This window comes from Sarcophilus harrisii, chromosome 3 (assembly GCF_902635505.1).
Source record: "Sarcophilus harrisii chromosome 3, mSarHar1.11, whole genome shotgun sequence".
NCBI lineage: Eukaryota > Metazoa > Chordata > Mammalia > Dasyuromorphia > Dasyuridae > Sarcophilus > Sarcophilus harrisii.
The window spans coordinates 209,605,792-209,623,165 of record NC_045428.1 but is presented as its reverse complement, the minus strand read 5'-3'; positions in this window follow the sequence as shown (position 1 = coordinate 209,623,165).

The following is a 17,374-nucleotide window of genomic DNA, read 5'->3' as shown; positions in this document are numbered from 1 at the left end:
ATTTATATGTGATAATAATTACTTGACAATTCCTTTCCATAAGGAAAAAAGGGAGGAAGATATAGGAAATTATGGAAACTAGTATATTTTTAGGCACTTCTGCCCTACCCCCTATCTTACTTGTTCAGATTTAATTGGTAATCCTTTAAACAGTTCTTTTCATTTTTTTAATGCTTAAATTTACTGGATTTGCTGGTTATGCTTTAATTTTGAAATCCCTTATTCCATTGGAATTGCCCTGGCAGACTCAGTTTTTGGGATTATTTTTTAGAAACAACCAGAAATTGAATAGCTGTCCTGGGACAGGCAGTCTCTCTGATCTCTTTCTCTACGCTTGTTACCCCAAGTCCTTAATTAGTATTTCAGCATACTTAAAAGGACCTTACAGTTTGGTGTCAGACCTCTAAAAGTTTGGAGTTTGCCTGCCTTGGTCTAACTGTGTATAATCTGCTCCTTTCTGCAGCCCTGTCTATTCCTCTGGGTAGGGACAGGTGGACCTACTCCGAGCCTCACCCTTCTCCCCTGGAGCGGGTTGTCCCTCTGAATGGGCAGCACAACTGTCTTGAGCCCTGATGCTCTGTAAGCAGAGGCCGAGTCATGCACAAATGACCACAGACCTAACTCACAGTGAATTGCCCAAAAGATCCCCAACTGCAGAGCACCTGACATGATTACAATGAAGATCTATGTGTATTGCTGATTAACTGTGGGGTTATCAGGGAGAGACTTGTCTTTGCCATAAGTCCTTACATTGTTCTAGCTTTATTTTGGTTTTTATTTGGTTTATTTACTTAAGATAGGATTGGTCAAAATTATGGTGCTAAGACCTTCTAGAGGAAAGTAATTCAATGATTTGAATAGTCAGAAGAGAGAGAGTGTGGAATGTTGTGCCAGTTCTCTTTTAATGTTCTGACCCAGTTTCTCTAATTGTTCTATTCAGTTACTCTGGCTCAGATTATAATGATTCCCTCTTAATGTTTGATGGGATAAAGGTCTTTATCAATTTTAGGTGTCATTAGAATATCAGGAGCCTCTCCAGTACCTCCCATTATATCATCCTAGGTGCTTCCCCCCATCAGATTATCCCCATCCAGGTACATCCCCCATTATGTCATTGTTCTTGTTACCCTATAAAAGAATCTTATATCTGACATTCACTACTGGATTCTTGGAGACAATAGTCTCATTCAGCCCTGGGACCAAACCATGGATCCATTTGGTCCCAGTAAATCTCTCCATTAAATAAATTATTAAATAGTTCTCTAATCTCTATCTTGCTCAGTTTCTCTGGCATTACAATACATATTAAGCACTAAGTATATATGTGGTAGTTCCTGGGAGCAATATTTCCATATTTCTTTAATTTCGTGTATTTGTATATTCACACTATTCAACTTTATATTTTCCTGTAAGTTCTCTAGAGCGATTCCCTCCAAGATCCTGGGACCTTCTTCTAGTTTCTGAAGAGATAATCTATTTATTAATGGATCACATAAATTGTCCTTTCTTATTCTTTAATCTTACTCCATCACTAGCCCACTTCTTTTCTAGGAATGCATCCCTAAATACATAGTTCTCCAGTGTGGTTGTTAAAGCCATATAAGATCTTTCTATTGCCCTTTAAGTGACCTAAATTCTTTGAAGACTGTTGTAAAATGTCTCCATACTGTATACTTAAGAAATGAATCATTATTTCAAGGAGAATCTTGGGTGTAATGAAAAACACAGAAAAGTTTTCAAAAGGCAATATAGCTCATTTACCTCCTATTCAATTGTAGATGCAGCTCATTGTCCATTCACAGTGACTGTCTATGCCATAATGGATGAGCTCCAAGTCTATGCATCTGCATATTTATTCAGGTATTCAGGTGCACTTTGTTGTTGTTTTTACTTTGAGATTGGTCTAAATTCTTCATTTTGGCTCTCATTCAGGATTCTCTAAAATATTTATGGATTTCATAAAATTAGTAAAATGTGGAAATGGGAACACCTAAAGGACTTCAGCATATATAGAGAATTCATTTTCCATCTAGATTTTGTTCTAGATATCTAACATGATATTAACATACATTTTTGACAATCTTTTTTCCCTTATTATTAATAATGATAAATTTATTGTGCAAGTTATCATGTTCTACATAGTAGGTAATTGATACATATTTTAAATTATGAAAAAGACATAAATGACAAACATAATTTTTTAAAGCTTTTTATTTACAAAGCATATGCATGGGTAATTTTTCCAGCATTGACACTTCCAAAACCTCTTGTTCCAAATTTTCCCCTCTTTCCCCCCACCCTTTCCCCTACCTGAAAGATAGTCCAATACATGTTAAATATGTTGAAATAGATGTTAAATTCAATATATGTATAGATATTTTTACAGTTATCTTGCTGCACAAGAAAAATCAAATCAAGAAGGAAAAAAAAAAAGAAAAGCTGAGAAAGAAAACATAATGCAAACAAATAACAATAGAGAGAGTGAGAATGCTATGTTGTGTTCCACATTCTGTTTCCATGGTTCTCTTTCTGGGTGTAGATGGCTCTCTTCATCATTGAACAAGTGGAACTGGTTTGAATCTTCTTAATGTTGAAGAGAGCTACATCCATCAGAATTAATCATAAGATAGTCTTCTTGTTGCCATGTATCATGATCTGGTTCTGCTCATATCACAGCATCAGTTCATGTAGGTCTCCCAAGGCCTTTCTGAAATCATCCTCCTAGTCATTTTTTACAGAACAATAGTATTTCATAGTGTGAGGGATGTAGAAGACCCTTACTCAAAATGATTACTCAGAGATCATTCAGTAGAAGCAGAAAAGTTGTTTATTGAAAACCTCCGGAAGATGAGCCATCCCATCGCAAGATAAGAAAGAGAAAGCTCGCGGTAGGAGGGCTAAAGAAGTAGTAAAGATACATAGATTTTATACAAGAAATTATATCATAAGTAAGAGAGCATTGAGAAGGGGAAGGGGAAGCATCTAATTGGTTGTTGCTATTTGGAGAGATTGGAATGGAAGGTTTTTGTTTCCCTGAAAACCTGATTTCTAGGAAACAGAAAGTCAGGCCTTCAGATTTAATCAAGCAGACAGTGGTCCAGCTAATAGACTAAATATCGATAATTATCTTTTCTTGTCATCTTAGCCAATTTGACAGATGTGTAGTGATATCTCAGAGGTGTCTTAATTTGCATTTCTCTGATCAGTAGTATTTTGGAGCACATTTTCATATGGCTAAAAATAGTTTCAATTTCTTCATCTGAAAATTGACTGTTCATATCCTTTGACCCTTTATCATTTGGAAGATGGCTTGAAGTATTATAACTTTGAGTCAATTCTCTATATATTTTAGAAATGAGGCCTTTATCAGATCCTTTGGATGTAAAAATGTTTCCCTAGTTTATTACTTCCTTTCTAATCTTGTCTGCATTAGTTTTGTTTGTACAAAAACTTTTTAACTTAATCAAAATTAACTATTTTGTGATCAATAATGATCTCTAGTTCTTCTTCAGTCACAAATTCCTTCCCCCTCCACAAACTGAGAGGTAAACTATCCTATGTTCTAATTTGTATATAATATTTTTTATGTCTAGATCATGAACTCATTTCTACTTTATCTTAGTATACAGTGTTAGGTGTGGGTCTATGTCTACTTTCTGCCATACTAGTTTACAGTATTCAAGCACTTTTTGTCAAATAGTGAATTCTTACCCCAAAACCTGGGCCCTTTGGGTTTCTCAAATACTAGATTGCTATAGTCATTGACTATTTTGTTTTGTGAACCTTACCTATTCCACTGATCAACTTTTCTATTTCTTAGCCAATACCAAATGGTTTTGATGGCCATTACTTTATAATATAGTGTTAGATTTGGTACAGGTAAGCCAACTTCATTTGCTTTGCTTTTCATTAATTCCTTGAAATTCTTGACCTTTTGTTCTTCCAGATGAATTTTCTTCTTATTTTTTTCTAGATCAGTAGTTTCTTGGAAGTTTGATTGGTATGGCACTAAATAAATAGATTTGTTTAGGGAGTATTGTCATTATTATATTTGTTTGACCTATGCAAAAGCAAGTGATATTTTTCCAGTTGCTTAGATCTGATGTTATTTGTGTGGAAAGTGTTTTGTAGTTTTGCTCATATAGTTCCTGATTTTCATTTGGCAGATAGATTACCAAATATTTTATACTATCGACAGTTATTTTAAATGGAATTTCTTTAAATGGAATCTCTTGCTGTTGCTTTTGTTAGTGATGTATAAAAATGCTGAAGATTTATGTGCATTTATTTTGTATCCTGCAACTTTGCTAAAAGTTATGGATTATTTCTAATAGCTTTTTAGTAGAATCTCTGGGGTTCTCTAAGTATACCATCATATCATCTGCAAAGAGTGGTAACTTGGTTTCCTCACTCGAATTCTTTTAATCTCTTTTTTATCTCTTGATGCCAAAGCTAGCATTTCTAATACAATATTGAATAGTAATGGGGATAACGGGCAACCTTGTTTCACCTTTGATCTTATTTGGAATGGTTCTAGTTTATTCCCATTACATATGATGTTTGCTGATGGTTTTAAATAGATGTTACTTACTGTTTTAAGGAAAAGTCCATTTGTTCTTATACTTTCTAGTGTTTTTTTTTTTATTAGGAATGGTTGTTGGATATTATCAAATGCTTTTTCTGTATCTATTGAAATAATCATATGCTTTTTTTTGGTGAATTTGGTTATTGATATAGTCAATTATGCTCATAGTTTTCCTAATATTGAACCATCCCTGCATTCCTGGTATTAAATCCTACTTGGTCATGGTGCATTATCCTGGGGATGATTTTCTGTATTCTTTTTGCTAATATTTTCTTTAAGATTTTTGCATCAATATTAATTAGGGAGATTGGTCTATAATTTTTTTCTCTGTTTTTGTCTTACCTGGTTTATTTATAAGTACCATGTCTGTATCATAAAAGGAATTTGGCAAGAGACCTTCATTTTCTATTTTTTCAAATAGTTTATATAGCATTGGGGCTATTTGTTCCTTAAATGTATGTTAGAATTCACATATAAATCCATCTGGTCCTGGGGGTTTTTTCTTAGGGAGTTAATGAATAGCTTGTTCTATTTCTTTTTTTCTGAAATAGCACTATTTAAGTAATTTATTTCCTCTTCGTTAATCTGGGCAATCTATGTTTTTGTAGGTATTCCTCCATTTCACTTAGGATGTCAAATTTTTTGACATAAATTTGGACAAAGTAACTTTTAAGAATTGCTCTAATTTCCTCTTTTTGGTGGATAGTTCTCCCTTTTCATTTTTGAGACTAAAAATTTGATTTTCCTCTTTTCTTTTGCTAATCAAATTAACTAAGGGGTTATCTATTTTGTTGGCTTTTTCATAAAACCTACTCTTAGTTTTATTTATTAATTGAATAGGGTTTTTTAGTTTCAATTTTATTGATTTATCCTTTTATTTTTAGAATTTAAAGTTTGGTATTTGATTGGAGAGATTTAATTTGTCCTTTTTCTAGCTTTTTTTAGTTGCAAGCCCAGTTTATTGATCTTCTCTTTCTTTATTTTATGCAAGTAAACCTCTAGAGATATAAAATTTCTCCTTCTTACTGCTTTGACCGCATGCCACAAATTTTGGCATGTTGTTTCATTATTGTCATTCTTTTGGATGAAATTATTGATTGTGTCTGTGACTTGCTGTTTCACCTATTCTTTCTTTGAGATTCTTTTTGGTCTATTTTCCCCTGGCTTTATATTTAATATAACTTTTATTGCATCATGATCTGAAGAGGATAAATTTACTATTTCTGCCTTTCTGCATTTGAATTTGAGGTCTTTGTGTCCTAATATATGGTCAGTTTTTGTATAGGTTCCATGAACTGCTGAGAAGAAAGTGTACTCTTTTCTGTCTTCATTTAGTTTTCTCCAGAGATCTATCATATCTAACTTTTCTAGTATTCTATTTATCTCTTTGACTTCTTTCTTATTTATTTGTGGTTTGATTATCTAATTCTGAGAGAGCAAGGTTGAGATCTCCCACTATTATAGTTTTTCTATTTCTTCTTGCAGCTCTCTTAATTTCTCTTTTAAGAATTTAGGTGCTATACCACTTGGTGTATATATGTTTAATATTGATATTGCTTCATTATCTATGTTACCTTTTAGCAAGATATATAGTGCCCTTTCTTATCTCTTTTAATTAGATCAATTTTTGCTTTTTTCTTGATCTGAGATCACTGCTTTTTTTTTTTTTTTTTTTTTACTTTACCTGAAGCATAATAGATTTTACTCCATCCTTTTATCTTTACTCCGTATGTATTGCTCTGTTTTAAATGTGCTATTTGTAAACAACATATTGTACTATTCTGGCTTTTAATCCAATCTGCTATCTGCTTTAAGGGAGAGTTTACCCCAGTCATGTTTATAGATAAAACTACTAATTCTGTATTTCTTGCCATCTTATTAACTCCAAATTATACTTTTCTCTTTTCTTTTCCCCTTTCCCTCCTCCCCAGTATTTTACATATGAGCACTACTTGCCTCAAGCAGTCTTCCCCCTTTAGAAATCCTCTTTCTTTTATATACCTTTCCTCTGCTATTTCTTTTTCCCTTCTATTTTAACCTACTCCTTCCTTTCCCTCCTTTTCCCTCCAACTTTTGTATAAGGTGAGAGATGTATAAGGTGAAACTAAAGATATCTAATATTCTTTCTTTGACTCAAATCTTATGACACTAAGATTCATACAATATTCATTATCCTGCCTTCTTTCCCTCAATTATAATAGGTTTGCTGTGCCTCTTCCTGAGATGTTATTTCCCTCATTTTACCTTCACTTTCCTTTTTTTTTTAGTTACAATCCCCTTTCTACTTCTAGTTTCTTTTTTTATATTCTAACAGTAAAATCAGATTATACATGTACTCTCATGCATATATATACATGTATATTCATAACAGAAATACAGTTCTCAAGAGTTTTTTCTTTTCTTTTTACCTTTTTGTGCTTCTCAAGTTCTATATTTGGAGGTCAATTTTTTTTTTTTAGCTGTGATCTTTTCATCAAAAATTAATGGAACTCACCTGTTTCATTGAATATTCATCTTCTTCCCTAAAAGAAAATGCTCAGTTTATCAGGGTAATTTATTCTTGGCTGCATTCACTTTTCTGAATATCAGATTCCAGGCCCTTCAATCTTTTAACATGGAAGCTTTTAGGTCCCGAGTAATCCCTATTGTGACTCCTATTTGAATTGTTTCTTTCTAGCTGTTTGTAATTTTTTTTCCTTGGTCCAATCATTCTCAAATTTAGCCATGATATTCCTTGAGGTTTTAACTTTGAGGTCTCTTTCAGGAGATATTTGGTGAATTCTTTTAATGGTCATTTTACCTTCTGCTTCTATGATATCTGGGCAGTTCTCTGATGATTTCCTGAAAAATAATATCTATCTAAGCTCTTTTTTGCATCATGTATTTCAAGGAGTCAATAATCTTTAGATTGTCTCTCTTAGATCTATTTTCCAGGTTGATTATTTTCTCAATTAGATATTATACATTTTTTTCTATTTTTTCATTTTTTTTGTTTTGCTTGACTGACTCTTGTTGTCTCATTGAGTCATTCATTTCCATTTGTTCAGTTCTGAATTTTAGTGAATTATTTTCTTCATTTAATTTTAAGATTTCTTTTTGTATTTATTCGATTGAATTTGTAAATGAGTTGTTTTGTTCTATGCAATTTTTTTCCATTTCACAAATTCTGTTTTTTAAGGAGTTATTTCCTTTTTCTGTTTCACAAATTCTGTTTTTCTGGGTGTTGCTTTCTTTTTCCATTTTATCCAATCTATTTTTTAAAGAATAATATGACTTTTCCAAACCTTCTTGCAGAGTTTTCCTTTCCTTTCCTCATTTTTCTTCTACATCTCTTTTAAAATTCTTTTTTAATTTCTTCTAGGAGAGTCTTGTGTGATAGGGATCAGGTTATATCACCTTTGGGGGCTTCATCTGGAGACAACTGGCCTTTAGTTTCCTCAGGGTTTGAAATCTGTTTTACTCTTTCACCATAAAATCTGTCTATTGTCAGAGTCCTCTTTCCTTTTTTACTCATAATTTTTTTTTTAAAGTTAAGGTATGCTTTTTGGGTGGGGAAGGTTTTCCAAGCTTTCTCTACAAGCAGCAGTTTCCTCTATAAGTGGCCATTACTCCAAGTGCTGGACGGGTGTGGCCAAATCCCATGAGAATCTGTTGTTTTGGAGTTCACTATTGACCTTTTGAGTTTATGTTGCATGCTTTATAACTTCTCTGCTGATATATTGGCTTGCAATCAGGGCAGACTAGCCAACACTGTTGTCGATTCCTCCTCATAGATTCTCAACTATGCACAGTCTGCACGGCCAGATGAGTCCACATTGCCCATGGAGTTCACACTGCCTCAGGACTCTCTGCTGTCTTTGCTGGCATTTGTGCTTAGCTGCTTATGCTTGGCTTCCTCCTTCCAGTTTGCAATTGAAACAGACCTTTTCTGGCAATCTTCAAAATTATCTTCTGCTGATAATCTGTTGCACTCTCAGTATTTGTGGGTTCAACTGTTCCAGAGCTAATTCAGAGGCTGGATTGCTAATTAGTTTGAGGGTTGTAGAAGAAGGTCAGAAAGAAATGTGTGTTGTTTCCCCTATCTTGGCTCTGTACCTGGAAGTTGACAAGCATAGTTTTAAAAGAAGTTTATACACTGCTTTTTTTGGTTTCTAATGAAAATTCTTAATGCTAGTCCAAAAAAGAGAAATTGTCACTGCTTCACAAGTTTTATAACTATATTAATGATTTATTAATTAGCTGCTTAATAGCTGAGCATCAATCTAAACAAATAACATTTTCTCACTGTGAATCATCTACCCCCACACTCCTGCAAAATCTCCCCACGATTAAGAGACTTTGTGTATCATTTGTTATTCTTCATTAAATCTTGTCATGTTGAAGACAATACCAATAAAATGACATGCAGCCACTAATAACACCACATACCTGTAATGCTTGCTCCTGGGGAGATTGATGCTGGTAGATTTCTTGAGTTCAGAAGTTCTAAACTATAGTAGGTTTAGTTAATCAGATGTCTGCCATGAATGCAACACTAATATAGTTGTCCCTTGGGATCAAAAAGCCACCATGCTGCCTAAGTAGGGACGAAAACGCCTAGGTATGAATCAAGGAGATCAAAGTTTTTGAGCTCATCAAGTTGTGAGATTAGCAGGTGTGGTTGCTGCATTTTTATTCTGGATAAGATAGGGAAGTCTAGCCTATAAGCAGACAAACAAAAGAATGAATGGATGGATAAATGAATGAACAAATGAATGAATGAATGGCTATCTAAACAGATACATAGGCAAATGAATGAATAAATCAATAGTTAAAGCAGTATGCATAGTTCCTTGACCATAATACATATGATAGGAGATATCATAAATCATTTTCATATTATGAACAGATTTGATAAAATATGAATGTTCTTATTGGATTATAGAAAAAAATAATATTTCTCCCATATAAGATAAACTTAGGAAAGGCAGCATCTCAGCTATGTCCTTTCACTGTTTAGTAGGTATCGTCAAAGCATAATCAAAGATGGTATCTTGTAGAGACACTCGACTGACACATTTCAAAGAAGAAAGCATAGATTTATTTTATTATTTAAATTATGTCTCGACATCTAAAGCCTGCCAAAGAACTCAGCAGAGTAATGTAATTATATATTGTCTCTGTGTCAAAGATCATATTAAAATTTGTCTGAGCACTTGTACAAAAGGGCAAATTCCATTGATTAATTATATGTATATAAATTCAGCCAGCACATGAATATTCAGTTCTGACATAAATCTCTCTTTTGTAACTTAAAGAATGTTCACTTTTGCTCTACTGTGTCGATAATAATTTCCTGTTTGAATAATTATTAGTAAAGTGGTTTTGTTGTGTAAGAGGTATTTTTCTGAAAGAAACCATTTAGGCTATTATAGTAATGCTATTTATGCAGCTCTTATTAAGGAACTAGTTTAATAACTTTCTAAAAAGGGTGATGTGTAACTAGAGTACAATTTCTAATTACTTAGGAACACTCAAGATTCTATAAGCTTGAAATTGTAATGACATATTACTGAAGTGTTTTGAAGAATTTTTACTTTATAATTGACAAGGGTGACACAGTTTCCCAATATCCATACATTTACATTTAATCCTTTCTTGAATTTTAGCCTTATCATCCTCATTCTGCAAAAAATATATGTAAAAACAACAAAAACAACAAAACAAAATAAAAAAAAAAAAACACTAGCTATTGCCAAATATCATTGAAGGATATATATTTCCTGAAGGTAGAACACTTGCTTTTAAAAGTATGTATTTGCAGCGAATTTTAAACTTCTCATAACAATTTGCACAAGTTTTATTTTTATTGTTAGATTTGCATTAATGCTCTCATAATGCTAGACCAGAATTATATGTAATAGAAGCACTGAATCTCAGAATCAGAAGAAATCATTTAGTTCTACTTGTACATGGCTAAGAATCTTTATTGCATTGTTAATGAGTGATCATTTAGCATCTATTTGAATACTTCCCAAGAAGCAGAAACAACTTTAAGGCAAGCCATTCCCCTTGGAGATAATTTTCATTGATAGTCTCTCCACCCCATAAAAGGTTATTTATTTTACTTCTTGTTTGTCATTATGATTTTTGGGTTTACACAGAAATTGCCTTATTACATTTGATTGTATTTTTAACACTTAAAATAATTATTGGGTACTCCTATAAATCTTTTATTCTCTAGGCCAAACATTCCTCATCCCTTGAACAACTAGATTCTCATAAAGAATGATACTGAGACTCATCAGCAACTTGGTCACCATTCACTATATGGTTTTCAGCTCATCATTGCCCTTCCAAAAATGTGGCACTCAGATCTGAATAAAACACTCCATATGTGATCTGATGAAAGCAAAGAACATTTGAGCTATCCCCATCCTAGATACTTCTTTACCTGCAGCAAAGTAATTACTTTTAGGCACTGTCTTTGATACACAAAGAATGTTTTTCATTTGTTTGTTTGTGTTTAACCACACATTGTTCATCCATTACTGTGGAGCATTACAGTTCCTATAATTTGTATTTCACAACTTGTTAATTATATTGTCAAGTATTATTTACTGTTCATTTATATCTATTCCAAGGAGTAGAGGTTTCTAGTTTGTATAGAGTTTAGAGTGTTTGGTCTAGAGTCAAGAAGATCTGAGTTATATATCATCAATCACATAATAGCTGTATGATCCTGTCTATCTCACTTAATCTCTTTTTTGCTTCAGTTTCCTCATTTGTGATGTGGAAATAATAATACTTTTACTCCCGGAGTTATTGTGAAGGTAAAATAAGATAATATTTGTGAAGATCTTTGGAAACCTTAAAGTGCTACATTTAGTATTATTATTATTGCTATCATCACCAATATCATCATCAGCATTATGAATTTAGAACTGGAAGTATCCTCATTAGTCATCTTCTCCAACTCATTCATGTCATAATGAAAGAAACTATAGCCCAAAATATGAAATTACTTCCTTAACATAATAATATTAATGATACAAGTAGGATCGATCAGTGATTGAAGAGAGTTTTGAACTCTTATCCTTTGACTTCAAAATCAGTGTTCTTTTCACTGTACCATACATTTTATCTTATCATTCAAGAAACAGCATTTCTAGCAGCAGGGGCTACATTTGCTTTTGTGACTCTGAGAGCCAAAACAAAGCTGAATACCTAGTATGCAGATATTTATTGGTTGATGACATAATGGCTAGTGTGGATTTTAATTCTTTAATTCAAGTGAACTTAATTTAGATCAGGCACTTAAGACTTGGTTTAAAAAAAAAAATCTCTTTTCATGGTCCCTGTATTTGTGCTTGTAATCCTTTCTAGCATGACAGTGATGCTATTTTTAGATATTCTAAAGCTGAATGACAGGAAGGGGATCCTATTACTAGGAAATGAAAGATAATTAAAGAAGGTGTCCTGTAGTGAGTAAAGGGAATTCATTCCATTGCCAGCTTTGGATGATCTCATAAATTGTTATTCTGCTAGGCAATTTCACCATAGTCTGCTACAGAAGGTTGAATTATATCCTTGCAAATCAGACAACCTGCCTACTGTCATAAAAATACAAGGTATATGTATTTTGGCTGCCTTGAGAAGCAAAGGGCAGATGCCCATGATTTTCTGACAGTTGTGGGCATCAGGATGAGCAACAGATCCCTGAGGTACAATTGATTTTATTTTTAAAAGCATCTGGGAATAAAAGACAACAGAGCATGGTTGACTGCAAAGATTTGGGCAAACACATGGCTAGAGATGGAAAGTAATGTGACAGAGAAATCTGCCATATTCACTTTAGAATGAAAAGGACTTAATTTGAGAAGCAGAAGTCTCAGTGGTCTATGAAGAGATGAGTGAAAATGACTTAGCATTTATTAACATTTTCAACTATACACACACAGATAATGTCATATCCTATAGAAAGGTGGCATCTTAATTTTTAGAGGATTCAATAGAATCATGCACCATAAGAATAAAACCTTCCTGTACCCCAGCATATCCATTGCCGACTCCCCACAAGATACTATATACTCCCTCAGGGCAAAACACTGACCCCTAGCCTCTTTACTATCATGAATAGAAGTCACCCAGAGCTCCTACTCCACTTGGATTCTCTGTATTTATCTCAATAATTTAATATTTAATCATAATATAATAATTTAATCTCAATAATTATGGTCTGAGTCAGGTTCCTTCTTGTTTTCTCATCTCCCACAACATAAGGCTCCAAATACCATTTAGATGAATAATGAGTCTCCAACCATAATCCTTCAAACTTTACTATCTGTCCTATTTCTAAAGCCCTGGGTTATCTGAACTGTTATTTAATCCTGCAAATGAATTCTAAATATATGAATCTTCCTATGTGTGTTGTTAGAAGCAGTTACTTTGGCCAGTGCAGACAATGCTGAACTTGGGAATCAGGAAAACCAAATTTCATTGTGGTCAACCTCAATTTCCTCATCTATAAAATGGATAATACAATATTTATTTGGAGATTAAAAGAGATAACGCATATAATGCAGAAGAGATAATTTATAGCAATGAAGACATAGTGAGCCTCATGGCAGCGAAACACCCATATTTGATGAAAGGGCTGCCATGATGTGGCTCAGGGGAGGCAGAATAGGCTCTTTTCTCTTTTCCTTTCTCCAAATGGAGATTTTCATTCCTCCCAGGAGAACCAGGAGGTTGGGACAAGAGTGCATCTGCATCATTTTGCTCTTGTCACATAGCTGTGATATCAGGTTAAAAATATATTTATTACCCCTTTAAATTTTATTAGGGTATATGGTCTGATTTGAACTAACTTGTTTATTTTTTCATTTTACTCTGAGCTTTGTATTCAAGATTTGACTCCTTCCCTATCTAAAATCCATTCTATGATAAACACATATGAGAACAGCAAAAAAATCTATTTATTTAAATCATAGCAAAAAGAAATTTGATTAATTTATTGACCTCTTTCTCTATTTTATGCAAGTAAGCATCTAGAGATATAAAATTTCCCTTATTACTGCTTTGGCTGCATCCCACAAATTTGGTATGTTGTCTCATCATTGTCATTCTTTTGCATGAAATTATTGATTGTATTTATGATTTGCTGTTTCACCCATTCTTTCTTTAGCATGAGATTATTTAGTTTCCAATTTCTTTTTAGCCTATTTTCCCCTGGCCTTTTATTGATTGTAATTTTTATTGCATTATCATCTGAAAAAATTTCATTTACTATTTCTGCCTTTGATTTTGAGGTCTTCATGTCCTAATATATGGTCAATTGTTGTATAAGTTCCATGAACTGACAAGAAGAAAGTGACTCCTTTCTGTCTCCATTCAATTTTCTCCAAAGATCTAGCATACCTAGCTTTTCTAGTGTTCTATTTACCTTTTAAAATTCTTTCTTATTTATTTTCTGGTTTGATTTATCTAATTCTGAGAGAGCAAGGTTGAGATCTCCCACTATTATAGTTTTGCTGCCTATTTCTTTTTTCAACTCTTTTAACTTCTCTTTGAGGTATTTCCATGCTATACTACTTGGTGCATATGTATTGAGTGTTGCTATTGCTTCATTATCTATGGTACCCTTTAGCAAGATATAATTTCCTTCATTATCTCTTTTAAAAAGATCAATTTTTGCTTTTGCTTGAACTGAGATCAGGATCACTACCTCTGCTTTTTTTTTTTTTTTTTTTAATTTCAGCTGAAGCATTATAGATTCTCCTCCAGTCTTCTACTTTTACTCTGAATGTATTACTCTGCTTTAAATGCTATTCTTATATACAACAACCTATCTCCTTCCATTTTATGGAAGAGTTCATCCCATTCACATTCACAGGTAAAACTATTAATTGTTATCTACTGCCATCTTATTTTCCCTAACTTACATTTTTTTCTCTTTTTCCCTTTTCCCCCTCAACAATGTTTTGCTTCTGAGGACCACCCTCAATCTGCCCTCCCCTGTTATAGCTCCTGCCACTTCCTTATCCCTTTTCCCTTATACTTCTGTTTTCCTTCTATTGCCTCCTTTTTTTCTTTCCCCCTTTCTCCTCCTATTTCCCTATAGGATGAGACAAGTTTCTAAATATACCTGACATTTTCTCTTTGAGCTAAATCCAATGAGATTAAGGTTCACATAATGCTTATCTCTCTCCTTTCCTTCCTTCAACTTTAATGAATCTTTTTTTATATCTACATATGATGAAATTTATCCTATTTTTACTTCCCCTTCCCTCTTTTTCCAGTACAATCCCTTTTCCTCCCATAGCTTCTTTTTTCACATCATTACTTATACCCTCTAAGTATACCTTTAACAAAAATACAATTCTTGAGTTAAATGTCATCTTCCCATATAGATATGTAAACATTTGAATCTTAAAAAAAACAAAAACGGTTTTTTCTTTCTTTTTTTTACCTTTTTATGCTTCTCTTGAGTTCTGTATTTGAAGATCAAATTTACGGTTCAGTTCTGGTCTTTTCATCAAAAATAAAACAAAATCCCCTATTTCATTGAATATCCATCTTTTGTTCTGAAAGATAAGACTTAATTTTGCTGGACAGTTGATTCTTGGCTGCAATTCAAGTTCTTTTGCCCTCGGGAATATCCTATTCCAGGCCCTTCAATTCTTTAATGTAGAAGCTGCTAAATTCTCTGTAATCCTGATTGTGGTTCCTTGAGATTTCAATTGTTTCTTTCTGGCTTCTTGCACTATTTTTTCCTTGATCTAGTAATTCTGGAATTTAGCTACAATATTCCTTGGAATTTTCACTTTGGTGTCTCTTTCGGGAAGTAATTGATGGATTCTTTTAATGACTATTTTATCCTTTGTCACTAAGACATCACAGCAATTTTCCTTGATGATTTCATGAAACAAGCTGTCTAGACTCTTTTTTTTTCATTGTGGTTTTCAGGTAGTTCAGTAATTTTTAGATTGTCTTTCCTGGATCTTTTTTCCAGGTCAGTTGTTTTTCCTATGAGGTATTTAACATTTTCTTCTATTTTTTCATTTTTTTTTTTGTTTTTGTTTAACTCATTCTTGTCTCATTGAGTCATTTGCTTCCATTTGTCCAATTCTGATTTTTAATAAATTCTTTTCTTCAGTTAGCTTTTTTATCTCCTTTACATTTGGCCATTTGTACTTTTACATGGATTATTTTGTTTATTGGATTTTTTTTTGCCATTTCAGAAATTCTGTTTTTCTCAAGGGGTTGTTTTATTTTTCCATTTCAATAAAACTATTTTTTAAGGCATGATTTTCTTCAGACAATTTCTGTGTTTCCTTTTCCAATGCTCTCATTCCCTTTCCCCATTTTCTTTTAACTCTCTTTTAAGATCTTTTTTGAATTCTTCCAAGGGAACCTTGTGAGATGGTGACCAATTTATATTACTCTTTGAGGCTTTATCTAGAGATATTTTGCCTTTAGTGTCCTTTCGGTTTGAGGTCTTTTCTGCCCTGTCTCCATTAATACCTATGTATGGTCAGAGTTCTTTTTGCTTTTTTTCTCATCTTTAAAGTTTGAGGTTTGCTCTTAGGGCAAAGGGAGATTGCCCTAACCTTCCTCTAAAAAAGACAGCAGCTTCATGTTATCTTGGCATGTCCCTTTCAAAGTAACAGCTCTGATGTTTTTAAATACTCTGGTTGCCTAATTGGCAGCAGATATGCCCTTTGATGTGATGCACTTGGACATCTCCCATTGTTTTATTAGTTTATCATGGGAGTTCTATAGGCTTCTTCAAGAGCTTCTTTATTAGTCAGTGGTAATAGAAACAGAAGAGAAAAAAAAAGAGCAACTTCTCCCATTACAAGTTACCTATTTTAATAGTTTCTGCTTTGTTTGATATTTTATTGCTAATATGTCATCTGTGAACTGGACCTTTGATTTGCATCATGGGAAAATATAAAACATGTTTAGTAAATCATATCTATGCAATATTTCAATTCAGGAAAGTATTAAGGATTTCACTTATATTAGTGTTTCTTCTGTGGAATTTTTCCTAGTATCTTGATTGGTAGGTATGTGCCATGATATTCTTTGTCTAAGTCCAATTTCAGCCAAGCTTTATTTCATGTTCCAGTCATCTTTTAAACACCAGTTATCTTGTTGTTATGTGCATATATTTTCCCCTTCAAGTTCTGGAATTAAAATGAAATTAATTTCATTACTTCTGGAAATGAAATGGTATGTCATTCTCTCTCTCTCTCTCTCTCTCTCTGAATTTCATTGTATAAATTAAACCAACAGGCTTTGGTAGCTAGTTTGTGATGAGTAGCTAGTTGAATGTTGAATTTGGAGGCAGAAAGATCTGAATTTTAAACCTGCCTCAGAATCTTACTGGCTAATGTGCCAAAATGTTTGTGGCAGCCCTCTTTGTAGTGGCTAGAAGCTGGAAACTGAGTGGATGCCCATCAATTGGAGAATGGTTGGGTAAACTGTGGTATATGAATGTTATGGAATATTATTGTTCTGTAAGAAATGACCAGCAAGATGAATACAGAGAAGCTTGGAGAGAATTATATGAACTGATGCTAAGTGAAATAAGCAGAACCAAGAGATCATTATATATGTCAACAACGATACTGTATGAAGATGTAATCTGATGGAAGTGGATTTCTTTGACAAAGAGACCTAATTCAGTTTCAATTGATCAATGATGGACAGAAGCAGCTACATCCAAAGAAAAAACACTGGGAAATGAATGTAAACTTTGCATTTTTGTTTTTCTTCTCGGGTTATTTCTACCTTCTGAATCCA